The 27,749-nt window shown below is 39.6% G+C and overlaps 1 long non-coding RNA gene and 1 pseudogene across 2 annotated transcripts; one reads left to right on the forward strand and one right to left on the reverse strand.

Annotated features, from left to right (window-relative positions):
- Positions 1-1,733: 1,733 nt before the first annotated feature.
- LOC123257759 lies at positions 1,734-16,549 on the reverse strand. Of its 2 annotated transcripts, none has more exons than XR_006507862.1 (3): positions 16,279-16,549; positions 15,326-15,506; positions 1,734-3,816 (listed from the first exon to the last, which is right to left on the reverse strand). It is a non-coding gene; the product is annotated as an uncharacterized LOC123257759 (long non-coding RNA). The 2 variants fall into 2 exon arrangements; XR_006507861.1 differs by lacking the exon at positions 1,734-3,816 and adding an exon at positions 14,884-15,215.
- A 2,444-nt stretch (positions 16,550-18,993) lies between these two features.
- On the forward strand, positions 18,994-21,036 carry LOC6506030 (annotated as a pseudogene).
- The last annotated feature ends 6,713 nt before the right edge of the window (positions 21,037-27,749 follow it).

Below are 27,749 nucleotides of genomic sequence, written 5' to 3' on the forward strand. Positions count from 1 at the left end.
TGTCTGCATGTTTTTGATGATTTCAAGTAGGTTGCGGTTTTGCAGCTCCAACACCGACAAATACGGATCGGTGGCACGATCAGTAGGCAAAGCAGATCCCACTTCTGATGACGGAGATCCCTGCAAAGTTTCCATGCTTTCAGTAAGTTTGCACAGCAAGTTCTGCTCGTTGCAAGAGACGCTTCCAAACTGACCTGCGTAACACAGAGTTGTTTCTAATTTCATCATTTCTGCAAAGTCTATTGCCATCTCTGTTTCTTGCATTCAGTCCGCGCTCTCCGATCAGACCATGCTCAGCAGCAGAGTGTGTCCCTTTTTCCCTTTCAGCTGCTGTGCATTCTACAACTACTAGACAATGTGTCGCCACACCAAAGCTGTACGCACATCTACAATGGACAAACTAACCATTCTACGACATATATATATTTATACAGGGTGCTCCATCTTTTATGTCGGTATGTAAACATGGAATAACTTTGAGAAAAAACAACCGATTTCTATAACTAATGTATTTTAATTCAGTTTGGTTCCTTACAATTTTTTTGGGCTAGTTTGGCCACCTTTAGTTTGGCCACGTTGGGCTATCAATTAAGTGGCCACCTTTATTAGCAATTACAAAATGACTCCTTTTTTCTGCGTTTTCCATTACCTTTCCTAGCATCTCGGGTGTTATAGCGTCGATTTCAGCACGATTGTTTGCCTTGAGCTCGTCAATAGTTTGAGGGTGGTTGGCGTAAACCTTACTATTCAGATAACCTCACAAAAAGAAGTCCGGGGGGTTTAAATCAGGTGATCTGGGTGGCCAATCAATGTCGCCTCTTTTTGACACCAGACGTCCCGGGAATTTTCGTTGCAGAAATGCAATTGTTGCGCTTGCAGTGTGGCATGGTGCACCGTCTTGTTGAAACCAGTAACCATCTAGACCTTTCTCACGCATTTGCGGGCAGACATAATGAGCCAATTACGAGTGAGTTGTAAGGACTTTTGCTGGGTCTAATGATTTCATCATTAACTATTCGGTGTATTTCTTGATTAACAAATTCGTTTACTGCTTGTAAGTATGGGTACTGTCTTGAGTAGATCGGTTTATCGTTAATTGTGTCTATTTCACAACGAACGTCCGTCCGGAATGGTAAATTTGTATTTATTTCTGAATGTACTTTTTTGATTGTGCTTATTATTAGTTCAATGTAGTTTTCTGTATCGGTTTCGTTTGTATTGTTTTCTAAATTTTTTATGCCGAAAATATTTTCGATGTTATCCATATTCTTATATGCTGCAGTGTTTATATCGTTTGAATCAGATTTTACATCGACATCATGTTCAATGTCTGAGTACCCTGAACCACTTGAAGGATAGTTGTCGGAAATTTGACTTAGATTTGTAATTGTCTTAGTTCTTGTTCAATTATGTGGATTTGCCTCTTGTCGCTAAAGACAAAATCGAGTCTAGCCAAAATAGCGTCAAAGTTTAAAACGGTCCCATGCTTTATTATTCTTGTTTCTTAAAATGGTTAGGGCTACAAAGTACCGACGGCTTTTGCGGACATAGAGTCACATTGCCGTTTCCGCGGCTTCTCGCCAAGCTACGTAATTATCTAGATTTCCAGAGAATTGGGGAACGGATTTGACTATCTCTAATGTTTCGTCGCATGGTATGGTATCGTCAATCTGTTCGATTTGGAATTCGGTCACTAAGTTGGATTTGGAATCCAAGAGAGAACGTAAAGTTTTTATTTCCTCATGTAGTGGTGTTAAGTTATTCGCTATCAATCGGACAATTAGGTATGAAGTTAATGTTTGTTCAGGTGTTTGTCGGCTTAAATTAGCGCTATGGCTAGTAGATGGACCGTTTGAGTCTGTCATTTTGAAATTTCTTAAAGCGTTTATTAATTCTTCCAGTATTTATCAATCACTCTTTAGCAAAACAGCAGACAAAATTTTTTTTTTTTCGAACTTTAATTTAGATTGGTATATTATATTAAATATATAGGATTATTTTGAGAGAGAAAAAAAAGGAAAAATAATGATATATAAAAACACAATAGAAAAAAATATATAAAAATACATTATAGTGTCGGTTTGTAAAATAGGGTTTACATTGATGTGGAATTTTTGTATAAAACTAAACAATACTTTTCCGTTGTGTGAGGGGTCTTCTACCGGATTTTTTGTTCCTGTGGGCCTTCACTTTAGTTTCCTTTGTTTGTTTGAAGTAGAAGTTTTTTTTTATGGTTGTATATAAAAATATATATTTTTTTTTTAATTTTTTTTCACTTTTTTTGAGTTTGTTTGAGTTTTCACTTTTTTGTGGTTAAAAAAATTGTATTCAGCTTGTATTTTTTTGTTTTTGTTCTGTTTTTATTTCACTTTTTTCTTGACTTATTTTATTTGATTGTCGTATTTTTAAAAAAAAAATCCACTTTGGGCGTTGAAGTTATTGTAGTTATTACCGGTACGTGAAATATACATTTTTTTTACATAGAAACCTTTATTTTTCAGGTCGCCGTTGGGCGCCAGTTATAATCACGACTGGTTATTAACTCAAAAAAATATATTTTAAACTTTATTCAATTTCATTTGGTTCCCGATCTTATATCTAACAAAGCATTGTATCTTAACCTAAGCTAGATTCCGACTGCCCAGGCTTGAGCTGATTCTTTTCCTTGTTGCTTCGGGATCTTCCCGGAGTATCTTACGAATTGAATTCCGAAGAGAATTTCCCGAATGGGATTGCTGTGATCAGCATGGAAAATTTGGGTATCAATACATTTGCTTAAAAAGGGGAGCCGCAATGGCGTGATTCTAGCGGATGTTTAGTCTAATGTTATTTTTGCCGTGGCCGGCTCAATAGGGGGAATTTGTTTATTTCATTTCTCAAGCTTGGTCTGCCGTTAGGGTGCTAGATGCGAGTGTGGGAATGTTTACATTATAAAGACTCAAAAGATCTTGGCCCAAATAATTGTTTATAATATGTTATTAATATAAAATATAGCTTAAAATTCTAGTTAATTTGTATGCATATTATATAAATATTGGACATTTTCACTCATAAAACCCTATAAAAGGAGTTCGAGTTTATTCTTCAAATCAGTTTATAACATAAATATCGAAATGAAAACATTCGTTTGTGATTTGTGTAAATATCGTTATGGATTAAAACGTCATATTCTAAAAGTTCACAACTTCAGCATCATAAAAGCCCGATCAAAATATTATAACTGCTACTTCTGTCCTTAAGTGCAAAAGTACTGGATTCGGGATGAATTATATTTTCATTTTTTATATTTTCATTAATTTAAGAACAAAAACATCTAAATAAATCTAATAAATTGCAATATTCATCAATCTATCACAATCTAAAACATCTAAATAAATCTAATAAATTGCAATATTCATCAATCTATCACTGTGGACGGCAGTCCATAAAGTGACGACCTGCATGCTTTGGCGTGCGCAAGGAGACTCTATATATAGCCGAAAACTTAAAAATTTTCTGTAGGCATCCGATCTGAATGAATTCTACACCAATCGAAAGGTATTGTTTTAATTAGACAATTTTTGTCATTTCCCAAAAAATTTCCCAAAAGTCGTTTGGTTTGGGACAAATTAGGGTGAAAATAAAGAAATTTTTAATCACTAAATTGGGGCTGGAGGACACCTTTTAATCTCTAGATAGAATAATTTTATATGTTCGCATTCCTAATACGGGTCGATTGGTCGATAAAGGTGTTCAAGAAATTCGGTTTTTACAGCTTTTTCCAAATGAAGGCAGTTTGTCTGGTTGTCTGTTTGCACTATTTTTTTCTTGGCAATCCTGAAAAAAATTGGAGATGTGAGGAGATGTGAAATATGAGCAACGATTGTTCTACAATTTTTTGAAATACCTTAGGCTTAATTTAAAGAATTAAAAAACTTTGTTAATTAAAAAATTTATAACTTCTGTAGCAGGATTGCTACATAATGTATATATATATTAACTATAAGTGTATTGCATAACTGTAAACTGTTAGTGTAAGTCGGTGTCGTTGCTTGTTGTCGGTTCTGGCTCTCTCTCTTGTGCTCTCATCGCTCTCATTGCTCTTTCAGCGAGTTATGAGGGTTGATGCGGATCGCGGGATGAGAGCGGAGTCAGTCGAACACCAGCAGCGATCCGAAGCGGATCTAGTCAAAAACCAATAAAGGAGTTATAAGAAACAAAGTGTTGGTGTTCTACTTCAGGGGACATTTGTTATATCCCTACAAAATCAAAAGTAAGGGGTGATCTCGTGACAAAAAAACAATTAAAAACAATTAATTAAAAGGAAAATGGACGTTAGCAATGCATCAATTGCGCAATTAAAAAAGTGGTTAAGTGTGTTACGGCTACCAACAACGGGAACAAAGCGCGAATTAATATTGCGTTTGGATGAAATGTCAACGAAATCGCGAAATTATCTGGAATCAATTAGTAATCAAGACGAAGACGGCGATGGAGGCAACGGTGAAGACGAATATGAAGAAGATCTGGAATTAGAGAACAACGAAGATGAAAACGATAATGGCGACGAAAAAGGAGTCAAAGACAACGAAAAAGCCGGAGGCGAAGGAAACTACAAACACGGAGGTGAAACTAAAGGAAAAGATGGCGATAAAAATGAGAGTAAAGTTGGCGGCGATCGAAGCGGAAAAGACGGAGGCAAAAAGAACAGCAAAGATGGAGAAGAGAGCAGCAGCAAAGACGGCGGCGAAAACAACAACGACGACGGCGGCGAGGGAGAAGACAAAGATGAAAATTATGCACGCAATGACAGGAATGAAGCCGGCAGCAGAGGCGCAAAAGCAGGCGCCAGTGAAGAGGTGAAAAAAGGCAACGTTGCAAAGTCGAAGCTATTGGAATTTCACAACCCAAGTATCGACATTTCGTTGGGTATAGCAACACAGGTTGTGAGTGAATTTTCGGGTGAAACTTGCGCACGAAAATGGATTACGCAAATGAATAATATTGCAACTATTTATGGAATTAGTGGACAATATATTAAGATGTTGATGATTCGTAAAATCAAAGGAAAAGCAAACGTGTGGCTACATGAAAACCCAGAACTCATCATGCTACCGTTGGAGGAGTTAACCGCTGAGCTAATTTCAATGTTTTCGGATAAAGTTTCGAAGTTAGAGGCAAAGCGTCAATTCGAAAACCGTAAATGGAGTTCCGGTGAAAGTTTTTGAAGTTACGTGGACGATAAAATGATGCTTGATCAGAGAATCAACATAGATGCAGAAGAGATGATAAGTCGCATCATAGAAGCAATTCCTAATCAAGGGCTGCGTAATCAAGCACATATTCAGTGCATCGAAAATGTTGCACATATCAAACGTGCATTTGGGGAGGTGAAGTTGCCTAAATCTTATGGTGACAAATAGGAGACAGCAGTGAACAAGGACGAGAAGGACAACAAGGACACGCGTTGCTGTAATTGCAATGCTAAATGACATTGGGCGCAGGAGTGCAGGCAGCCAAGACGGGAGAAAGGATCGTGCTATGCATGTGGCGAAATGGAACATTTTGTGGCGAAGTGCCTGAAAAACAAAACTAAGAACGAGGTCAAGAACAATTATGTAAGATATTTTGAAATTTACTTTAGGAATAATACTATTTTTTATTTCTAAATAATAGATGTAGGGTAATAATGTAGTAATTTCTAAAGTACCCGAAAATTTTTGTAAAATGCCAGTTTTAAGTTCATATCATGGAATAAATGAAAGTTGTTTGGAAACTTATGGCAGAATATTATGTTATAAAAAGAAAAAATTCAATAAAGTACATTTTCATTTAGTTGTTGTGGCAAAAAAAATGTATGAGTCATGATGTAGTCCCCGGAAGGGATTTTATGGAAGCATGTGATCTAAATCTGAACCTTGACACCTTGAAGTTGGTTACGGTAGAAAATTTAGAGTATGTTAAAAACAGTTATGATGTTAGTGATGAAGAGAAAATAGTTAGTGATGTTGATGTTGAACAGAAAAGAATTAGTGATGTTAATAAGGTTAGTGATGAAAGTCGGATAATAAGCAAAGAGGTAATAGTTAGTAATAAAAAAAGGTTTGAAATGCAGTTAGGTTACAAGAAGCAACGGAAGTTGACATAAATGTAGTGGAAAAGGAACTGATGAATATTAATATTGAAGATGAATCTGTAGAATACAAAATTGGTGAACAAGTGGATTATAAGGTTAGACAGTAATTTATTAAAATTATAGAAAATTTTTATGTTAATAAACAAAGACCAAAGCAACCACAGGTTAAGTGTGAAATAAAGCTGAGGTTGAATGACTCAAAACCTTTTAGCAGTTCTTCTCTTTAGCAGCAGAGAAAAGTAACAGAGCATATTAGCCGAGTACTTAAAAGAGGGAATTATTAGGCCGAGAAAATAAGAATATGCACATCTCCAATAGTGTTAGTTAAGAAAAAAACAGGTGATTTGCGATTATGTGTGGATTACAGGAAGCTTAATAAGACAATGATTAAAGATAGTTATCCATTACTCTTAATTGATGATTTATTGGACGCATTAGTGAATAAGACTATATTTTCGAAATTAGACCTTAAACATGGATACTTTCATGTGTTTGTTGAGAATGAATCAATTAAAGATACTTCACTTATGACGCCGCTAGGGAAGTTCGAATTCATGCGGATGCCAATGGGCCTAAAAAACGCACCGGCGGTGTTTCAAAGATTTATCAATAAAATTTTTGCAGACATGATAAGAGAAGGAAAAGTGGTTATATACATGGACGATATTATGATCGCGAGTAAAGAAATTGAAGAGCATTTGAGTGTACTTAAAGAAGTTTTTGAAAGATTAGCAAGAAACAAATTAGAACTAAGATAGGATAAATGCGAGTTTCTACAAGCGAGTGTTCAATACTTAGGCTTTTTGGTGACGAGTAAAGGAATACAAGCAAATGATAAAGGAATCGAAGCCATCAGAGATTTTCCAGTCCCCAACAAAGTGCATGGAGAAGCTTTTTAGGATTGTGTTCATATTTTAGAAGATTCATAAAGGATTTTTCGAGGATTGCAAAATCATTATATGATTTGTTGAAAAAAGATTGCGAATTCTTGTTTGAAGAAAAAGAGTTAGATTGTTTTGAAATGCTAAAAAAGAAGCTCAGAGAAGCACCGGTACTAAGTTTATATTATTATTAGGATGAGGTAGAACTACATACAGACGCAAGTGCACATGGTTTTGGTGCGATATTATTACGAAGGAAAGAGGATAAGAAATTGTATCATATATTTTATTTTTCGAAAGCTACAACGAAAGATGAAGCAAAATATCATAGCTTTGAGCTTTGAGTTCCGAAGGTTTAGAATTGATACTGATTGGAATTCATTGAAGTTAACGTTAAACAGAATAGAACTTAACCCTCGCATTGCGAGGTGGGCTTTAGAGTTACTCGAGTATGACTTTGAGTTAGTTCATAAGTCGGGAAAGCTTATGCAACATGTAGATGCTTTAAGTAGGAATACTAACATATGTGTAGGAGAAACGGTGAGTCTTGAAGACAATTTAGTTATATGTCAAGCGAAAGATGAAAAGTTAAAGAAAATTAGAATGAGGTTAGAAAAAGATGACATAATGTTTGAGATGAGAAATGGAGTAATTTATAGGAAAGCAAATGATGGAAAATTGTTGTTTTATGTTCCAGAAGAAATGGAAGACAAGATATTGTATAAATGTCACAATGAGTTAGGTCACTTAGGTAGAGATAAGGTTATGGATGCAATTGTTAGGACGTATTGGTTTGCAAATATGAAAGACATTGTTAGACATATTGATAATTGTTTGAGGTGTGTAGCGTTTTCACCAAAGTCAGGAAAAGCAAAAGGATTTTTACACAGCATTCCAAAAGGGAATGTACCATTCGAGATCATACATATTGATCAATACGGGCCAGTGGATAAGGGAAGGTCAAATAAACATATTTTTGTTGTCATAGACGGGTTTACAAAATATGTTAGGTTATATGCAACAAAAACAACAAGCACAAAGGAAGTTATTATTAGACTTTTATCGTTTCGGATAGAGGAAGTTTTTTTACATCTGAGGATTTTCAGAAATTTCTCGAAGATTATAATGTTAAGCACGTAAAAATAGCAACAGGGTCACCTCAAGCTAATGGTCAGGTTGAAAGAATTAATCGAATAATAGGAGCGATGATAGCGAAATTGACAGACTCAGAAAAGGGATTTCATTGGGATACAGTTATTGAAGATTTTGAGTTTTCGTTAAACGATACAAAGCAGACAAGCATTGCGCAAATGCCGAGCAAAATGTTATTTGGAATCGCACAAAAAGGAAAAATTATAGATGAATTAAGGCAAAAGTTAGAAGAATTAGATAATACTGATAATGTAAGCAGACAAGCATTGCGCAAATGCCGAGCAAAATGTTATTTGGAATCGCACAAAAAGGAAAAATTATAGATGAATTAAGGCAAAAGTTAGAAGAATTAGATAATACTGATAATGTTAGGAATTTAGACGAAATTAGGAAAAAAGGAACAGAGTGTCGAACAAAGTTGCAGAAAACAATGAAAGAAATTACAATGAGAAAAAGAAAGTGAATTCAGAATACAAGGTAGGTGACTATATCGTGGGTAAGAATTTTGATTGTACTGTTGGCGTTGCAAGAAAGTTAATACCCAAACATAAGGGTCCATTCGTAAGACAAAATTTTAGGAAATGATAGGTATTTAATTCAAGACGTTGAAGGTTTTCAATTGTCACGTATTCCATATCAGGTGTTTGGAGTAGTCAGAACATTAAACATTGCATAGGTAAACGAAGATAAAGCTCAAATATTATGTAAACTGTTGTAAATAAATAACTAATTGTATATAAGTCAAATAGATGTAAGAATAAATTGTAAAATATCACAAGGTCAGGGGATCTTTAAATGTCAGGACGGCCGAATTGTAGCAGGATTGCTACATAATGTATATATGTATATATTAACTATAAGTGTATTGCATAACTGTAAACTGTTGTTAGTGTAAGTCGGTGTCGTTGCTTTTTGTCGGTTCTGGCTCTCTCTTTCTTGTGCTCTCATCGCTCTCATTGCTCTTTCAGCGAGTTATGAGGGTTGATACGGATGGCGGGATGAGAGCGGTGTCAGTCGAACACCAGCAGCGATCCGAAGCGGATCTAGTCAAAAACCAATAAAGGATAAGAAACGAAGTGTTGGTGTTCTACTTCAGGAGGCATTTATAATACATTCAAAAATAATACATTCAAAAGAAATTTAAAAAAAAATATATATATATATTTTTTAATAATTAAAAATTTTAAGACGCAAAATATTCGATACGAATTTTGGTGACGAAAATATGCTATATAGGTGTACAAAATTGCAAAATTGTATTTCGTGTTTTTCGGATTTTGACGCAAGTTTTTCGGTACACATATCAATGTTGTCTCATTAATACTGAATAAAACGAGACAAAATTAATTAAAAAATTATGAAAATTGTTGAAGTTATAACGCTTTTCCCAAAAAAAGTCAATTCAACCTACCGAACGCTCCGGAGTAACAGTGTGTATAAGAATAACAGCATATTCCTTCCTTATACACACGAATAAAAGGCGAGAATCTCAGTATCTTGTGAAAAAATGTTGTTCTTTTTGTTTAAAAAAATCGGACCCGGAATCGCAGTCAAAGAAGGGGACTGCGCTTGCCGTGATCAGGCTGGAGTTGATGTGCTTGAAGTCCTGGGGTGATTTTCCTTGTTTTCAAAAACTACAACCTTAAATTTTGGAAAACAATGGCAATTTTGAAATTGGTTAAAAAAAAAACGCGTTCAGGAATTTTTAAGCGCAAAAAAGTTCCGAAAACCGATTTTTTAACAATAAACCAAGATTTTTACCGTGTTAAAAATATTTCATACACGGTTTTGTGTTATACTCGACCAGATAAACAATTCCTACTATGTTACTTTAAAAGTTCAGAATCTGTTGCACTGTGTTATTATACCCTTGCAGAGGGTATTATAATTTTGGTCAAAAGTGTGCAACGCAGTGAAGGAGACATCTCCGACCCTATAAAGTATATATATTCTTGATCAGGATCACCTCCTGAGTCGATATGAGCATGTCCGTCTGTCCGTCTGTTTGTTTCTACGCAAACTAGTCTCTCAATTTTAGAGCTATCGAGTTGAACCTTTGCACACATCCTTCTTTCTTTTGCAGGCAGTATGTAAGTCGGAACGGCCGGGATCGGTCGACTATATCCTATAGCTGCCATATAACTGATTGATCGGAAATGACATAACTTTGGTGTTTTTTAAGTTAGAGGGTTGGGACTTTCCACACATGTTATGTTTGACCAATATATCTTATGTAAATTTCATAAGGATCGGCCGACTATATCCTATAGCTGTCATAGAACGATCGAAATTGGCATAACTTTGTTGTTTTTTAAGTTAGAAAGATGTGATTTGGTACAGATTCTATTTTGGGCAAAACAATCTGATCTGCCAATTTTCATAAGGATCGGCCGACTATATACGATCCGCTATATATCTAATAATATAAGATGCGTGGCGCCACCTAGCGGACAGCGACTGAACTGCAAGGGTATATCAACTTCGGCTCCGCCCGAAGTTAGCTTTCCTTTCTTGTTTTTAATATCTTATTGAAATGTTCTGAGTATTTGGAACGATCCTCAAAGTCGTTATTTGAGGGCGCTGGGTAATTCCATGTTGGTGTGATCATGTCATACAATTATGTGAAAGGGTAATTTTTCACATCATAATATTTTTCTAGGATTTTAAACCCGAGACTTGATGCTGAATTGACTCATTTTTATTTATTATACTTTTTTTAAATTGCCTCGGTTCTTTCGTTTTCAGATTTAAATTTAAAAATTGATTGCAAATGAAACAAATGAAAAAAATTTCGAAAAATTTTTATTTGACCCTTCAGGTTTAAAAGAATTTTCACTACCAAGGGATAATTTTTTCCTTTTATACTTGTAAAATTTAATATCGGAAATTCAATTTATGTGTTGTTGAGACAAGCAGCCAATGGCGAAGCTATTTAAAATAATTTATTTAATCTAAAACTGAGGAGCAGCGGCGGATTTATCAGCAGTTTTGTTTTGCTTATTCATCCCCCGTTCGCATGGGCTTTACTGATATTTGTAGCGCATGCGCTTTTTTTTAGAGCTGCTGCACACTAGCTCATCTTGCATTTTTGTGCGTTCCCCGCCTCGCCCCTTTCCAACGAAATGATAAACAAATGCATTGTTCTGAGTTTCTATTGCTAAGCTTTCATTTTACTTGTACTTTGGCACTGATTTGAGCGGCTGCGTGTTTGTTGGTTAGATTGAACCCTCAAATAAAAACATTGAAATTGAACCGTGGAATCGTCTATTTATTTGGCTGCCATTAAACAACATTAATAGCTTAACATTTTGGTGACCCCGACGTGATTTCATCCCGTTTGATTATTGTGATCACTGATTAGCATTAAAATTGAACCCTCAAATAAAAACATTGAAATTGAACCGTGGAATCGTCTATTTATTTGGCTGCCATTAAACAACATTAATAGCTTAACATTTTGGTGACCCCGACGTGATTTCATCCCGTTTGATTATTGTGATCACTGATTAGCATTAAAAGTGCCACGCCGTTGGTTTTGTTGTCACAAAGTTGCATCTTAATTTAATTACACAATGGAATCGGGAGCTGATGCTACTAGATCTGCTGCGTCAAGTCGTGAGAGGCGATTTATATTGGCGGTTTTCTTAGCTGGCTACGGACGTGCACGTTGACATCCAGGTGGAGGTTGCCAAAAGTTCCATGAGAGTTGTTGTGCACTCTACGCTTTTGGATGGAGACTGTAAGGGCGCTGGAAATTACCAACACTAACTATGATGTTGCCCATGACCTTTTGCGCAACCGATTTAGTAACCGACAATTAATCTTCCAGGCTCACATCAATGAGATCCTGCAGCTAAGAGTGGTTGAGCCGGGATCCGTTGCTACTCTTCGGCAGTTATCCGACCGATTCCATGGTCATGCGGGCCCTTATGAGTTCCGGGACGTCGGTCGAAATTCAAGGGAGCCTCCTTATTCAGATCATCTTCCAAAAGCTGGATCCTGCCACAAAGGCCAAGTGGGAAGACCCTCTGGCAGGAAGCAGTGATGATAGCCTACCAACTTGAGAATCTATGGCTCAGTTCCTGGAACAAAGGTGCCGCACCCTTGAGAAGGTGAATTTGGCCTTAGCTCCGCATTTGCCAGCGAATCAGACGGGCCGACGTAGACCATTTAATAACCGATCGTGCATGCTCCTGAATGCTCCGCCTCCTTCATATGCCCTGTGCGGCACCCTGGCACACGCTGTGCCTTTTTTCCCAAGGTTCCTCGCCTTGTCAGTTAAGGCATCTTGCCCTCTGCTTTGTTTGCCTCAACTCTGAGCACTTAGCCCGCGGATGCTCATCCTCCCGCTGACCAACATGCAATCGCCGACATCATGCTCTATTGCATCCTTGCGAGCAATCATCTAGCGCCACTTCCGTTCTCGCTTCCGGCCAATGAAGCTGTGGTTGCGACCTCTCAGGCTCCTCCTGCTAATACTCTTTTTACCCAGGATCGCTGCGCTGAAGTAGTGTTCTTGCCCACCGCCAACATTTTTGTCCGTGGCCGATCAGGAGCTTTTCTTCCTTGCCGAGTGCTTCTTGACTCCGGCTCACAAGTTCATCTTATCACATCACGGCTGGCCAGCCAATTTCAGCTTCATCCAAATGCTCGGTTAACGTTTGCCTGAAGTCCACGTATTCTATGTACATTGAAGCAGTTGTGGCGTCTCTCATCCTAGAGCGTCAACCTCGCCTGAACATAGATGTGTCCAACTGGAAGGTTTCCGCCAATGTGGTTCCAGCTGATCCTAACTTCTACCGTAAGGTCGTGAAGGTTTTTAAGCTCGACACCGTGACTTAAATCTTGAACTATCTGGAGCTGAGTTACTAGCAAGACTGATGGCTGAAGTTACTGATCTTGGACATATAAAGGAGATTATTATTGTTGGTGTGACTCCTGGGTTGCCCTATCCTGGGTTGCCGATCCTTTGCCAACTCGTATCCCGCCCTACACTCTCTGTTCGCCCACATTTACAAATTTTTCCACCGCATCCGTCATGAAGGGTTTTCTGTCCAGAGTTTCCATGGAGGAACCCATATGCTGTTGCGCGTCGTCCAGCTTACCGAGTTTAAGGAAGAGATCAGCTTACTAAAATCGCGCAGATTGGTTCCGCCCTCAAGCCCACTTGCCTCACTTGCTCCTTTTGTGGATGATGCTGGTTTGCTTCGTGTTGACGGGCGATTGCGGAACTCTGCGCTGGATTTTGATGGACGTCATCCGATCATTCTTCCCAGAGGCCATCCCGTCACTTCGGCTATAGTGACTCACTTTCATGAGAAGAACCTTCACTCTGGCCCTCGGGAACTAATTGCGAAAATCCGTTCTCAATACTGACCCATTGGGGAGAGGAAGACCGTTTCAAGGGTTTTATACGAATGCATACGCTGGTTTCGCGCTAAGCCTCTAGTCTTCTGAAGCATGTCATGGCTGATCTTCCGACCGAGAGAGTTGCAGGATTCCAAAGTTTTAATGTAACAGGTGTTTTTTGCGAACCACTTTTCTACAAGGCAGAGACTCGGAATAAAGGCCTTATCAAATTTTATGTGAACGCATCCATCTGCTTCAGTACGAAGGCAGTCAATTTGAAGTTAGTCAAAGACCTTTCCACAGCTTCGTTTCTGAGCGCTTTCCAACGGTTTATTTGTACGCGACGTAAACCCAGACAGATATGGTCGGATAGTGCCACCAATTTTGTGGGTGCCAAAAATGAGCTTATCGAGTTAAAGCGAAGTTTCCTCAGCCAGGATCACCCGACTTCTCTGCACGATTTTTGCCTGTCGGAGTCTATCGAGTGACGGTTTATTCCTCCACGCTCTCCCCATTTTGGCGGTCTGTGGGATGCAGCAGTAAAGACGGCGAAACACCACCTACATCGGGCAGTTGGTCCGGCAATTCTTGGCTTCGAGGAATTGAGGACTTTGTTATGCCGGACTTAGATGTGCTAAATCCGGGTCATTTTCTAAATGGTGGGCCGCCCTCCACGTTCATCGATCCGGACCTTACTGCCCTAAACTTCAACCGTCTGGATGGGTAGCAAAGAGTCTCCTTCTTGCAGCAAGTTTTTTGGGCGTGTTGGAAGGAGGAGTATCTTACGCTGTTGCAGCAGTGTTCCAAATGGCGCACCCCTGGCCCTGTAATTCCTGTTGGTGACATAGTCCAGGTGAAGGATAAAAATCTACCCCCAATGAAGTGCCCTCTGGCCAGGATACTGGAGCTGGTTCCTGGGCGTGACGGAGTATAGCCATACTTAAGACAGCGGTTGGAACGACTAAGAGTGCGGTGTCAAGGTTGTGTCTGCTGCCTCTCAAGAATACTGTTGAAGATCCAACCTTTAATGAGGGGAGGATGTTGAACCAAGCAGCCAAAGGCGAAGCTATTTAAAATAATTTATTTAATCTAAAACTGAGGAGCAGCGGCGGATTTATCAGCAGTTTTGTATTGCTTATTCATCCCCCGTTCGCATGCGCTTTACTGATATTTTTTTATAGCAGCGCTTTTTTTTAGAGCTGCTGCACACTAGCTCATCTTGCATTTTTGTGCGTTCCCCGCCTCGCCCCTTTCCAACGAAATGATAAACAAATTCATTGTTCTGAGTTTCTATTGCTAAGCTTTCATTTTACTTGTACTTTGGCACTGATTTGAGCGGCTGCGTGTTTGTTGGTTAGATTGAACCCTCAAATAAAAACATTGAAATTGAACCGTGGAATCGTCTATTTATTTTACCGCTATTAAAAAATATTAATAACTTAACATGTGTATAAGTCTAAAATATTTTTTAATATTTTACAATAGACTTGGATTGAAAAATCATTTTAAATGATGCAATAACATATTCTTCTTTCATAATTATTTTTTCGTAACCTTTTCATTTATTTTTTCACGAACCTAAATGATACATAGATTACACAAATGATCATAACGAGTTGGTATATATATTTTTATATATATATAGATATATTTTTTAAATAATTAGTTTTTCTTATTCAATTTCCTTTATTTTTTCACAAACGTAATTTGTTTATAGGCTGCGCAAGTGATCAATTGAATTGATAGAGAATTAGGCAAGAGGCGTAAAATCGGGGGAAAAAGAGGAGAGGTATAAATTAGGCAAAATATTTAAAGACGACATACTTACAAGCTTCATTCTATTAAAGATATTTCTACTTGGAGCAAGTGATCGTGTCTAGTTTTATTTATAGATGTATTCTTCTATTGACAGCGCCAACACTCTTTAACAGATCCTTTTACTCGAAACGTGTTTTCTACATGATCCTGTCAAGTTTAATTTCTTAACGATATTTTAACAGGCAAATTGCCTGTAAAACAAAGAACACAAATAGATTGCACATATTTGATATGTAGATGGCGCTAGTAAATTTTCTAAATTCTACATTTGACACTTATATGCACGGTTGCCATTTTTGGTACAAATGTACCAAAACTGGTAAATTTTGTATGCGTTGGTACATTGGATCACTTTTATTCATTTTGGTACATTTTCAATATGCCTGGTCTAGTTTTTTTTTCAAAAAATTTTATGTTCACACATATTATTTTAACAAATGGCTCTGTTCCACCAAGCACAAATTTTGTATCAGTTAGAAATGGAACCATTACTAACACTGAAAAATATCGCATGCAGTCGATTTGCGATGTTCCGTCTCAAATTGAGAAAATATGTATGCGCCAACGTAAGGTCCATCACTACGTAAATAGTTATAAATTGTGAAATATGTACATAAAATCTTTCGAGAACTTGAATTTGACAAATATATATGTTACTTCACTATGTTTGGTCTCCAAAAGACTGTTCATTTTTAAAAATGAACTAAGTTTAAATGTAATTTATTATTGTTTAAGGAAAGTTCTGTTTTTTTTTATACGCTAAATACTATACTACTACTGTAATTTGAAGAAAAAAATGAAACGTGAAATAATAAAAGATCATTTTAAAAAAACGTTAAGAAATTTTAGTTTTAAAAAATACCGAGAAAAATTTGTGGTACATTTTTGCTCAAATTGGTACATTTTTTCAAAATTTTGGTACAAAAAATTTTTTTTGGAATGGCAACCGTGGTCACCACTTACCTTCCTGTATACGCCGTTTGACACATAGATGGTTTTTGGATAGTTTGACGCCACAAAATCAGTGCTGCCAGTTTAGCAATTTTATGGCTAGTTCTAGCCATTTTGATAGGCCGAATGCTAGAAAAATTAAGATATTGCTACTAGCTATAAATCTAGCTACTTTAAAATAAACTTCAGCTATTTTCGGCAATTTTCTCGAACCCGTGATTTAGGTCTGTGAAAATTACCAGTTACAGCGAAAATACTCTAAGTGACTTGAGTGAAAATACTATGTCCGTCAAAATAGCGTCGCCTAGTTAGCGTCGAAGTGGAACGGTGGAATCGGAACACAGCAACGAATTTTTTTATTTTCAATTATTTTACTGTTTAGCCACTAAATTGATTGAAATAAAGCTTAGAATTGTAAAGAATTGAATAATTTATAGTTTTTTCTTACTTTGGGCGGGATCCTCAACTTTAAAATACCATTAAAATACATTTGAAAAATTGGCCCCACACTGTTTTGGGTCCTAGCTCAGAAATAAGAGGAGGCCCCAAAAAGCCCGATATTGCAGCTAATAGGTCAAAATATTGAGGGTAATTCCTGAAAGTTTCATAAAAATCGCTCCCTACGTTTTGGAGAAAATCGGATAAAAGTGGGCCAATCTCGTTGACGGCCCATTCAAAAATGACCACCAAAAATTGTTTTTAATATTCTGAAGCTCCAAGAGGAGGCCCCCATATGCACGGTAGTTGAGTCGATGTATCACCTTTTCTAGTATATCTGGAGCAAAAATCATTCAAATCGCTCCCTACAATTTTGAGAAAATCGATTTATAGTTCCCCATTGATTTTAATTGATAAGGGAGGCGCCAACTCGTGAACCGGAACCAGTCCACGAACAAGTTCGTTCCACTAGTTCCAAATCTACAGACCGCCTTTGTTGGGCATGAATATGCTTATTGAGTCCTTTACAGAGGATGCCCCATTATGCACGGTATGCCGTTGCAAAGCTAATTTTTCATATAATTTAATAAGACTATTTGCATTAAAATCGGTCCCTACGATTTGACGCAATTTATCTTTAAAAATTTCTGAATTTTCTTTACCAATACTGGACCTTGTTCCAAACACAAATCGCGCCAATGTTAAATTTGAATGGCCCCACATGCTTTCTTTATGGATGATGCCCCATTTTGCACGGTATACCATTGTAAAGCTAATTTTTTTCTGAATCGAATGAGATTATTTCTATCAGAATCGCTCCCTACGATTCGATGGAATCAAGTCTTGAAAATTTCTGAACCTATTTTACCAATACTGGCCCCATAACCGCTTCACATGTTTTGATGCTGGCTAACATGGCGGCAGCCATGATCAAATTTGAATTTCCCCATTATCTCCCCTTATAGAGGATGCCCCATTTTGCACGGTATATCACGAGAAAGCTAATTTTTTGCTTAATCGAATACCGGTAGTTTCATTCAAATCGCTCCCTACGATTCGATGGAATTAAGTATTCAAATTTGTACATGCTTAACAGGTGCTTAACAGCACAATGTTGTAAAAGCTCAACAGCCACATGTGTTGGCCTATTTTCAACACTGAATGGGCGCCATTCCACAAGCATGTACATATGTATATTTCAAGCATGTACAAATTTCTCTATTCGTTATACATATGTAGGTGTTCTCAGAACAGTTGATTCTTATTTCTCTACTAATTTTCCAGCTTTACCTTCTACCATCTAGCCCCGCTGCTGAAACAGAAGATCACAGAGTTCCAGGCATAGATGGAGCGGGTTATCCTGCATAACGATACCGTGGAGTAAAACGCCAACATTCAGTCGCTGATCCTCGGATCCTCGATCTCTGACGCAAATCGAACCACCACCCGTCATGTCAGCGATGCCTCACCGCACCCTTAAGCTGGGCGCCTTGGAGTTGGCTCAGCTACTAGAGTTCCAGGAAATTGATCTGTGCGAACCACCAGTACTGACTCGTATTCTGTCCGTGATGGTGAAACACAAGGCGTTGGCAAATGAAGCAGCTTCAGTAAGCAGTGACCTTAAGCAACTGATTCTACTGTACGCCTCCAGATAGGAGGCAGCACTAGCTCAAGGTGCCAGCAACCGACGCAACCGAGGATCGCGCATCTCAGCAGCTGCTGATTTTAGGTAAGGTGTTTTGTATTCACTTGTAAATGATTTTAAAATATTTATTATATGTGGCAGGCAAAAGAAGCTGATGCGCATAGGATCACCCTCCAGTTGGGCTGAATTCTCTGGCTCTTAGCGCTCCGGCAACTCGGAATCCCACATTGGTAGCAGTGATTCGAACTATTCTTCATCCCACTACAGTGGGCGCTCAAGGGGACGTGGCTTGCGGATCAGCAACATTGTGCAGGCCCAGATCGAGCAACTCTTCACGGCCGTGGCCAAGGACGCCATTTGTAGCTTCGATGTCACTTGCCTGGGATCACTACCGCATCACTACAGACAAAGTGACGAGCCTGCAAGTGACGAGTTTGCAGGAGCCACTGCGTCAGCTGTATCTGTCGGAGTGGGCCAATAAGGTGGGTACTACACATGGAATTTTGAAATAACTCATATCATAATCATCGTAATCTTATAGAAACTCAGCTTGGGCTCTTTGGAAATCTGTGCCACGGGACTACGGCTTAAGGTCAGTGCTACGGCCATCTCGAAAGGAGCCAGTCCCGACGGAGCGGAGGAGAATGAGGACCATTATTACTCCCTTCCACAACATTGCCGTGTGGTTGGCTTCGTCAGGTAAGATTAGTAGATTTCACTTCGACTTCATCTAATGTGACTTTCATTTTAGAATTAAACTCTTGTAAACTCTTGAATCACATGATCAAGGGGGACTTTCCGGGACTATGACCCCAGGTGGTGGACAACATCAGCTATCTATCTGCAGAATCATGATGTCAACGGCTGGAGTGGCGCCCTGATGAACATGTACCAGCCGGTGAAGACCTACGAGTACAAGCGGAGCGAGAAGCAAACGCCCATGAACGAGGCCATGAAGCTCTTGCTGCCGATGTTGGTGCGCCTCCTGACCGAGCAGTCGGTGCTGCTCCAGAAGCACATCCTTAAGATCTTCTTCGCCCTTACGCAGTACAGCCTGCCTCACCCCCAATGGGATTGGGATGTGTCCGATAGCTCCCATTTGGACGATGATGAGCACACCAAATTCGCCTACTGGAAGACCAAGAAGTGGGCTCTCCACTTCATGGTTTGCATGTTCGAATGGTAAGTTTCCCAAAGAATCACAAATTGTTTGCCGAAAACATTAATTTTTCTGTTTTTCTTTTTTAGGTATGGAAGTCTCAGCAACGTAGTTAGTGAAAATTACCTAAAATTCGCTGAGTGCTCGCCAACGTTCAGCTAAGGTGTCCTGAGGTTGTTTCTCAAGATCCTCGACCAGTACTGGAATCGTATCTATGTCGCGCCGCGTGTCCTCACGAATGTGCTCAACTATCTGAAGAATGCGTAAGTACCTGCCACTTTATCCCTAATCCCTAATAATAATATTATTTATGTTATTACACTTTATAGTGTAAGCCAGGCCTATACCTGGAAGCTAATCAAGCCGCACAATAACTGCCACTATTATTCAGGATGCGATATTCCCCATCATGTCATTCACCGACTCCGATTAGGACCTGCGGGAGAAGGGACGAGTATGTCCGCCTGAAGTTTGGTAAATAATAGGAATCTGTTGAAACAAAAGAACCTACTTAATTCCCTAATTTTCAGATATATTTGAGGACTATGCCACGCCAGTTATGGCTGCCCAATTCATGCTGCATTCCATGTGCAAGAAACGCAAGGCCATGAGCACAATTATGCAGGTCATCACGTCGCCGAATGCGGACTACAAGCAAAAGGATGGTGCTCCGCACATGATTGGAACATTAGCGGATGTCCTGCTGAAGAAGGCTCAATACCGGGACCAAGTGGTATCTATGCTAACCACATACTTTTCCCGGAGTTCCAGAATCCCGCCGGCAATATGCGAGCGCGTGCATGTTGGGTTCTGCACTATTTCTGCGAAGTGCAGATAAAGAATCCCCAGGACCTGGCGGAGGTCATGCGGCTGACCACGAACGCCCTGCTAACGGACAAGGAACTGCCCTTTAAAGTGGAGGCGATCATTGGCCTGCAGATGTTCCTCTCATCCCAGGACGAGGCGACCCAATCCGTTGAGGGTCAGATTAAGAACATCACCAAGGAGTTGCTCACCATTATTGGTTAACCGTGAAACCGAGAACGAAGATCTGACCAACGTGATGCAAAAGATCGTGTGCACCTTAACGGAGCAACTGTTGCCGGTGGCCACCGAGATTTGCCAGCACTTGGCAACCACCTTCAGCCAGGTGCTGGAGCCCGAGGAGGGATCCGACGAGAAGGCCATCACCGCCATGAGTCTGCTCAACACCATCGAGACTCTGCTCAGTGTGATGGAGAAGCATCCCGACGTCCTCCTCAATGAAGGTCTATATTTTAAATTTTGACGGCCAAGTCCATCTCGCCCGAGACGTGGCAGATGCTGGAACTGATCTACCAGGTATTCAAGAAGGACGGCATCGACTACTTCATCGACATTATGCCGGCTCTGCATATCTATGTGACTGTCGACACGCCCGCATTCCTCTCCAATCCCAACAGGCTGCTGGCTATTCTGGATGGCTGAAGAAACAAGAATAATAAAATAACACCTAAAAAATAACACATAAAAATAAAATGTAAATTATTCATTTGAATTTTTTTTTTTATTTTTATTTCATTTTATTTTTAATTTATTTTCTTGGTAACATATATTTTATTGATCAGGCGTTTCCAATCCAATCAGGCGTTTTCTGCACCGGCAAGTTCGGCACCATCTTCTGCTGCGAGTTCAACTGCTGCTGGTCCTGCTTCTGCTTGTCCTGCTGCTGTTCCTTCTGGCGATGCAGGGTTCCGGGCCCAACTTAATTCCATCGAATCGTAGGGAGCGATTTGAATGGAACTACCGGTATTCGATTAAGCAAAAAATTAGCTTTCTCGTGATATACCGTGCAAAATGGGGCATCCTCTATAAGGGGAGATAATGGGGAAATTCAAATTCGATCATGGCTGCCGCCATGTTGGCCAGCATCAAAACATGTGAAGCGGTTGTGGGGCCAGTATTGGTCAATTGGGTTCCGAAAATTTCAAGACTTGATTCCATCGAATCGTAGGGAGCGATTTGAATGGAACTACCGGTATTCGATTAAGCAAAAAATTAGCTTTCTCGTGATATACCGTGCAAAATGGGGCATCCTCTATAAGGGGAGATAATGGGGAAATTCAAATTCGATCATGGCTGCCGCCATGTTGGCCAGCATCAAAACATGTGAAGCGGTTGTGGGGCCAGTATTGGTCAATTGGGTTCCGAAAATTTCAAGACTTGATTCCATCGAATCGTAGGGAGCGATTTGAATGGAACTACCGGTATTCGATTAAGCAAAAAATTAGCTTTCTCGTGATATACCGTGCAAAATGGGGCATCCTCTATAAGGGGAGATAATGGGGAAATTCAAATTCGATCATGGCTGCCGCCATGTTAGCCAGCATCAAAACATGTGAAGCGGTTATGGGGCCAGTATTGGTAAAATAGGTTCAGAAATTTTCAAGACTTGATTCCATCGAATCGTAGGGAGCGATTCTGATAGAAATAATCTCATTCGATTCAGAAAAAAATTAGCTTTACAATGGTATACCGTGCAAAATGGGGCATCATCCATAAAGAAAGCATGTGGGGCCATTCAAATTTAACATTGGCGCGATTTGTGTTTGGAACAAGGTCCAGTATTGGTAAAGAAAATTCAGAAATTTTTAAAGATAAATTGCGTCAAATCGTAGGGACCGATTTTAATGCAAATAGTCTTATTAAAGACTATTATACCTTATCAATTAAAATCAATGGGGAACTAAAAATCGATTTTCTCAAAATTGTAGGGAGCGATTTGTATGATTTTTGCTTCAGATATACTAGAAAAGGTGATACATCGACTCAACTACCGTGCATATGGGGGCCTCCTCTTAGAGCTTCAGAATATTAAAAACAATTTTTGGTGGTCATTTTTGTATGGGCCGTCAACGAGATTGGCCCACTTTTATCCGATTTTCTCCAAAACGTAGGGAGCGATTTTTATGAAACTTTCAGGAATTACCCTCAATATTTTGACCTATTAGCTGCAATATCGGGCTTTTTGGGGCCTCCTCTTATTTCTGAGCTAGGACCCAAAACAGTGTGGGGCCAATTTTTCAAATGTATTTTAATGGTATTTTAAAGTTGAGGATCCCGCCCAAAGTAAGAAAAAACTATAAATTATTCAATTCTTTACAATTCTAAGCTTTATTTCAATCAATTTAGTGGCTAAACAGTAAAATAATTGAAAATAAAAAAATTCGTTGCTGTGTTCCGATTCCACCGTTCCACTTCGACGCTAACTAGGCGACGCTAATTTGACGGACATTTGAATTTTATAGTTTTCTGCCTTCCCCCTCACCAATTTCTTATTATCACTTTAATGAATCTAACCTTTCACTTATTAATAACGCTATTGTAAGTTTTGATTGGGTTTCCCTTTTTTCGGATGGCACGATTGATGATTGTTATACCAAGTTTTTGATTGCTCTTTTCAATATTATCGACAATAATGCCTCCGTTAGGGTTCGAAGGTCGTTCAAGCTGCCTTGGTATACTGAGGGTCTAAAAAACTAAAAGAATAGAAGGGATACATTTTATAAGCGATTTCTAAAGACAGGGGAACTAATGGCTGGTGAGTTGTACCGGCAATATAAGCGGGAGTTTGAGTTCCTCAATAAATTTCTATACAACCAGTATATTACTGATGTTGAAGCGAGCCTCATATCCAACCCTAAAGCGTTTTGGCGGTTTGTGAATGGGAAAAAATCATCCTCTGATATACCTTCTGCCATGTCTTAAGGTGGTTTGGCAGCTAACTCCGATAAGGGCATTTCTGAGCTTTTTGCGAAATATTTTGCCTCAAACCTTGAGCCGAAGGTCTCTTGGGATGAGCGGGAGGTACTTCAAAAAATTTTCCCTCTTCTTGAGGTTGGATGCTTGGACATTCTAGATTGTGTCATTGTTGAGGCCTCTAGTCATTTTAATGAGTCGCATACACCTGATTTAGATGGTATCTCCCCATTCTTCATTAAGAAGGGTATTGCATCCTTAACTACACCTCTGCAACTTCTTTTCTCTTTATCATTATCATCGGGTAAGTTTGCTTCTCGATGGAAAATAACCTCGATCTCGCCCATTCATAAAGGTGGCAGCAGGGCAGACGTCACTAACTATAGGCCTATCGCCAAGATATGTAATATTGCCAAGTTACTTGAGCGTATTGTCACCAAAAAGCTAACTTTTTTGATTCGTAACTTTATTTCTCACAATCAACATGGATTCCTGCCTGGGCGATCCACCACAACCAACTTAGTGGTTTTCTCTAAGCATTGCCTGGAAGCCTTTGAACGCCGATGTCAGGTCGATGCCGTTTATACGGACTTCTCTAAAGCCTTTGATAAAGCTAGATTGTTCAGATTAGGTGTTCACTCCTCCATGTTAAGTTGGTTGGAGTCTTATTTGGCAGACCGACCATGCCACGTTCCCATTGGTGATGCCACCTCGAGTCCCTTTATTGCCTCATCTGGCCTCCCGCTGCATTAGGGATAGCTATCTACTGCAGGATGATTTGCGCCGAGTCTCTTCTTGGTGCGCCCTCAATCTCCTTTCTCTAAATTTAGCTAAATGTCATTTCATTCGTTACAGTAAGAGGGCGCTAGACTTATGTACTTCCTATGCAATTGGCAACCATGACCTGCAGCTCAAAGAGGAGGTGGTTGATCTTGGCGTCCTTTTTGACTCAAATTTAAAAATTTCCAGCCATTTAGACTTTATAATGCCTAAGGCGTATGCCATGTTGGGTTTTGTGAAGCGGCACACAGACCAATTCAAGAGCCCGTACGCGAAGCTTAGTGTTTACGCCGCATTCGTCCGGTCGAGGCTGGAATTTTTTTTTTTTTTTTTTTCCTTATTTACTCCTCCTGGGAGCTTAGGGCTTCTACAAGGGCTTTCCGCCGGACTCTATTTGGTGCTGTTTGCTTTGCTGTGTCCCATGTAATTCTTCCTAAGGACAGTTCGCGGAGTGCTGTACGGCGCCAGGTCATCTTGGGGCGTCCCACTCTTCTACTTCCCTGTGGGTTCCATTCTAGCGCCATCCTGACGATACTTCCTGGTTCCTTTCTGAGTGCGTGGCCAATCCACTTCCATTTTCTTTTCTTTAACTGTTGGTGGATTGGGACCTCACCTGTGCAGTGCCACAAGTCTTCATTGGATATTCTGGTAGGCCAGAATATACCACATACTATTCTTAGGCACTTATTGATGAATGATTGTATTTTCATCAGCATTCTTTGTGTGGTCAGCCACGTCTCCGATCCGTACAGTAGTATGGATTTAACACTCGAGTTGAAGATGCGTAGCTTTGTTTTTCTATTTATTTGCTGGTTTCTCCATACTCGGTGTAGTCTTCCAAATGCAGATCTTGCTTTGCTCAGTCGACTGTCTACATCTCTTTCCACTCCACCATTGGCTGCTATGACACATCCCAGGTAGTTAAAACTGTCGACGAAATCGATAGTTCTTCCTCCAATGGTTATGTTGCTTTGGCTGGAATTATTGATGCGCATCGCCTTTGTTTTTGATGCGTTGATTGTTAGTCCGACTGAGTTGGCTCGGGTCTCGAGGTCATTTGCTTTAGCTTGGATATCTTCGAATTTATGAGCAGATGGGCAGATTTATGGGCAGATGTCATCCGCGTAGTCCAGATCTTCAAGCTGTCGGGTGAAGCTCCATGTGATTCCGCGCCTGGGTCTGCATACTTCTCTCATAGTTTCGTCAATTACCAAATTGAACAGAAGTGGTGATAGGGGGCATCCTTGCTTTACTCCAGTGTTTGTCTGAAAGGGTGCACTTATTTTTCCGTTGTGCAGTACGGCCAGATCCGCATCATCGTACATAGCTTTTATTATGCTGATGATCTTCACTGGCACTCCCTTCCTTGCAAGTGCTCGCCATATCGCTGCTCTGTCTATTGAATCGAATGCCTTTTGGAAGTCGATGAACAGGAGATACAAGGGTGATCGCCATTCCACAGCTTGTTCGGTAATTGCGCGTAGTGTGTTTGCCTGATCTACGCAACTCCTGTGTGGTCTGAATCCTCCTTGCTCATCTCGCAGTGTTGTCTCGATTTTTTCCTGAAGACGTTCGTTTAATAGGGTGGCAAGTATTTTGTAGCTTGTGTTCAACAGGGTAATTCCTCGCCAATTGTTGCAGTCGCTGAGGTCTCCTTTCTTCGGTAGCTTGACGATGATTCCTTTTTTCCAGGATGCTGGGATTCGCTCACTTTCCCATATGTTGGTGAAATGTGGATGCAATGTTTCGGCCATTAGTTGCGAGTCTATCTGGAGAAGCTCGGCCGATATGCCGTCATCTCCAGCCGCCTTGTTGTTTTTAAGTTTCCTGATTGCTTCCTTGATTTCTCTAACTGATGGTGCGGTGGGTGATATCCTGATGTTATTGCTTGACATGCCACTTAAGGAGTCTTCTTGTATGCTGCTTGGTTGTTCTGTGCAGCTGATCTCCATGAAGTGTTGTCGCCATCTTTGGATTTGTGCCTCCTCTTCTGTAAGGAGTTTTCCGGTTGAATCTCGCACTGGATGGGTTTGCCTTTGACATTTTCCGGATAGTTGTCCAATTATCTGGTACAGTGCACGCATATTGTTTGCGTTTGCTGCGCTTTCTGCGTTTTCAGCAAGCCTGTCCAGTAATTTCCTCTTATCATTTCTAGCAGATTTTTTCACCAACTTGCATAGTCTATCACCGTTGCTGCTGCGTGAGCCAACACCATGTTTTCCCATTATTGTTTCTAGTCCATTGTTGTTGGGGCCAATTTTTGCGTTGAAGTCTCCCATGAGTATTTTGACGTCTCTATTATTTGGAGCCCCGCAAATAAAATAAGTTCAAATAGAGTTGAGCGGTTGCAGAAAAAATTTTTAAAATTTGCACTTCTCCCTTTAAGGTTTGTGGATCCTCTACCCTCATACCATAGCCGGTGCCTTCTGCTCCACATATGTACACTTGAGGATCGGCGCACTGTGGCAGCTTTAACTTTCATTAATAACATAGTAATTAGCAGCATTGATTGCCCCATGTTATTGGAGCTTATAAACTTCAATGTGCCCCAGAGGGATCTTCGCTCGTTTGCTCCCTTTCGGATTGCTTGTCGTAGGGCCAATTACCTTTTGAACGAGCCTATTGATAGAGCATTATCATTTTTTACTACTTTGCCGCCTAGCCTCCGAACTAAGTGGGGCTCAGATAAACAAGCGTTTAGGGTCTTATTGGTTAGGAATTTCTTAAGTAGTATGTAAGATAGATTGTATAGTAGCCATGTAAGATTAAAATAATCAATGGCGAGATCGGACCAACAGACGAACATATGACAGAAACTCAAAGGGAAATAATCAAAAAATTTATCGACACCCATAAAATTTTTTCGCCGATCTTGAAACGAAACTAACTTACACTACCAGAGTTGTAGGTGAAATTAGGACTTCCTCCGATACCCCTGTCTACGGAAAGCACTACGCATATCCGGCATCGCTTAGGCAAGAAGTAGAACAACAAATTCAAGAAATGCTGAAGGATGGCATTATTAGACCCTCACGGTCACCCTATAATGCACCAGTTTGGGTAGTCCCGAAAAAAACCCACTCTAATGAAAAACAAAAATACAGGCTAGTTATTGACTATAGAAAGCTCAATGAGGTAACAATATCCGATCGGTACCCCATCCCTGAAATAGGCGAAATAATCGCACAATTAGGAAACAACAGATTCTTCTCAGTACTAGACTTAAAAAGTGGATTTCATCAAATACCACTTAAAGAGTCAGACATGGAAGAAACTACATTCGCAGTAAATGGAGTCAAATACGAATTTACCAGATTACCATTTGGATTAAAAAATTCACCAGCCATATTTCAAAGAGCTTTAGATGACATTTTGCGAGAACACATAGGGAAAGTCTGTTATGTGTACGTCGACGACATCATTGTTTTCAGCAAAACAGAAAACGACCATGCCGAAAACTTGAAGAAAGTGTTTCTAACATTACAAAAAGCCAATATGAGGATACAAATCGACAAATGCCACTTTTTCAAAAAAGAAGTTGATTTTCTGGGATACACGATTTCAGAGGAGGGGGTTAAAACCAATATCGAAAAAATTAAGACAATTAAAAACTTTCCAATACCTAAAACACTAAAGGAACTTCGATCATTTTTAGGATTGACAAGCTATTATAGGAGATTTATTAAAGATTATGCGAAGATTGCCAAACCTTTAACTGCCCTT

This window comes from Drosophila ananassae, assembly GCF_017639315.1.
Source record: "Drosophila ananassae strain 14024-0371.13 chromosome 4 unlocalized genomic scaffold, ASM1763931v2 tig00000061, whole genome shotgun sequence".
Lineage (NCBI taxonomy): Eukaryota > Metazoa > Arthropoda > Insecta > Diptera > Drosophilidae > Drosophila > Drosophila ananassae.